Source organism: Octopus bimaculoides, chromosome 12, assembly GCF_046866305.1.
Source record: "Octopus bimaculoides isolate indiv1 chromosome 12, ASM4686630v1, whole genome shotgun sequence".
Classification (NCBI taxonomy): Eukaryota; Metazoa; Mollusca; class Cephalopoda; order Octopoda; family Octopodidae; genus Octopus; species Octopus bimaculoides.
Genome location: NC_142939.1, coordinates 59,764,896 through 59,767,395, shown reverse-complemented (window position 1 = coordinate 59,767,395; position 2,500 = coordinate 59,764,896). Strand labels below are relative to the sequence as shown.

The 2,500-nt window shown below is 32.0% G+C and overlaps 1 protein-coding gene across 12 annotated transcripts in view; it reads left to right on the top strand.

The window, feature by feature from the left end:
• LOC106874495 (uncharacterized) overlaps window positions 1-2,500 on the top strand; it is a 60,869-nt gene that overhangs the window by 42,000 nt on the left and 16,369 nt on the right. For 2 of the 12 annotated variants that reach the window (XM_052972206.2, XM_014922244.3), the window contains exon 2: window positions 2,052-2,291. The exons of the other annotated variants lie outside the window; for them this stretch is intronic. The gene's annotated coding sequence lies outside the window, so the exon portion shown is untranslated. The remainder of the gene's footprint in view (window positions 1-2,051; window positions 2,292-2,500) is intronic. 12 annotated transcript variants of the gene reach the window in all.

Below are 2,500 nucleotides of genomic sequence, written 5' to 3'. Positions count from 1 at the left end.
AGTCTTTTAATTATTAACTTAGAATTAGGTATATTATTAATTAAATTTAACTTATGATGAAAGTAAACAAAGTTTGTTTTAGAAGCGTTGAGATGTATTGAAAGATACGGAAATAATTTTTTTTTGTTCTCAAACGCATTATAATGCTAATGAAATATCGTGAACAGGATAAATTATCCATACATTGCAGAAAAATACGCTACCGGTCAAAGTTCAATCGAGTTTGTTTTGTTTTGGAAAGAATAGAATACGGAAGATTTCACTTTTGTATTAATGACTCTGGAAGACTAGTTGGAATATTATCTGTATCGACTTCAAGCGCTAGGCTGCTATTTAGTTAGATAACTTCGGAGTTAGTTACAGGTTTACTTATAGAATTAATTTACCGATACTGTTTTTGTACATAGGATAAATATGGTTACTTTGTTGTAGCTTAATTAATAATGTTAATATTTAATCCTTCCTAGAATTAAGATTGAATGAATGTGGTGATATATAAGGTATGTTTTTTTCCCAAACATCACTTATTTTAGAGCTGTTGACACCGCCGGATCGAATGGTCCTGGCCAGGTGTCGAAACCATAGTGATATCCGTGGGGCAGTTGATTATGGAAGTGTATTAGGTTGCTATGTCTGTCTGTGTATGTGCGGAATAGTTCTATAAGACATCTATTTGATATATATATATATATATATATATATATATATATATATATATATATATATATATATATATATATATATATATATATATATATATATATACTTTATTTAAAGTATATATATACCGATAAACGGGAACGTGAAACTCAGAGTAACGGTTTTTTTGTTATATTTCTGCTGCTTTTAAATAAAGCATATTACTCTACCTCTGGTATTTGAGTACTCTTTTTTCCACCTTGTTGCACATTTCATGTGCTTACTCCGGTATATATATATATATATATATATATATATATATATATATATATATATTTGTAAGTAACACAATAACATTTAGCAATTTGAAACGGTCGAATTCATTCCACTTTACATGATGTACTTTCTAAATCATTCGATGACACGTCTCTTAGTTTTTCGACACGGGCTAGAGCTATTCTCTATTATTTATTTATTTATTTATTTATTTATTGTATTCGGAAGTTCATTCTGTTGTCTCATTTGTTTCATAATATTCATCTAATGGATTTATGTTTATAAATTCTGATGATAAAACTGATTTTCTCTTTTGTCATAATGATAAATCTAATCAATATATATAGTACACTATATGACCTCAATGTATATTTAATACGCTGTATATATATTTCTATTTACACTTATCCTATTATCCTATTATTAATTATTCTGCTTCATATATTCCATTATACTTCATTAGTACCTTTTATATTCAACTTTCTGGGAGCTGTCATGCATTAAACTTAAGGCTACGTATATCTTACACCGCATATGCGTTTTTTTTTTCTTTCTTGCTTTAAGCAGGACGAAAGACAGAAACAATTTGAAATTCCAGAGTGCAAATTCAGACTGCTATACAAGCAATATTGTTTTTCAGGAAATTTTGTTCTGTGAACGTGAATAATATGCTTTTTAAATACACATTCATTGTTTTTGCACAGAATTTGCTAAATATATTGCAAATGCGTAGTTTGCATAAACTAAACATGCTGTTCATCGAAAAACCTCATGAAAATGTCTGTAACCCGTTTCTGAGATCATGTACCCACGTGTAATTATGCATATATTTTGGTAGTTTTCAATACATGCACATGTACGACATTTGTGAAATTATTTAGAGCATGAATTGTAGTAAATAACATTATGTATATTAAAGAGAATTGAATGCGATGTATTGAACATATTAAAAGTATTCGAGCATGTATTGAACATATTAAAAGTATTCGAGCATGTATTGAACATATTAAAAGTATTCGAGCATGTATTGAACATATTTAGGGAGTGATAAATACAATATACTTATTTTCCTGGTATTTTAGCCTTTTTATTTATATCATTATTGTCTCACATCTTTCAACATGTATATTTTTCAGCAATACCCCCGTCATTATTGATGCCTCGAGAACACCAGCGTATAATAGGCGCAGGCGTGGCCGTGTGGTACAAAGTTTGATTCCCAATCTCATGGTCCCGGGTTCACAGCCATAGAGTTCCCAACCACATGGTTCTGGGTTCTCAACGACAGGGTTACCAACCACATGGTTCCGGGTTCTCAACCACAGGATTCCCAACCACACGGTTCCGGATTTTCAACCACAGATTCCCAACTACAGGTACCATTGCGTGGCACCTTCGGCAAGTGTCTTCTACTATAGCTTCAGGCCGACCAAAGCCTTTGTAAGTGGATTTTGCAAACGGAAACTGAAAGAAGCCGTCATATATATATGACATAGGGTCTTCCAGCAGCCATCCTCTTGACCCAGGACAGCACTACCACCTGCAAGCACTTGATATAGGCCTCCGTGTTGAGTCTGAGGCTGTG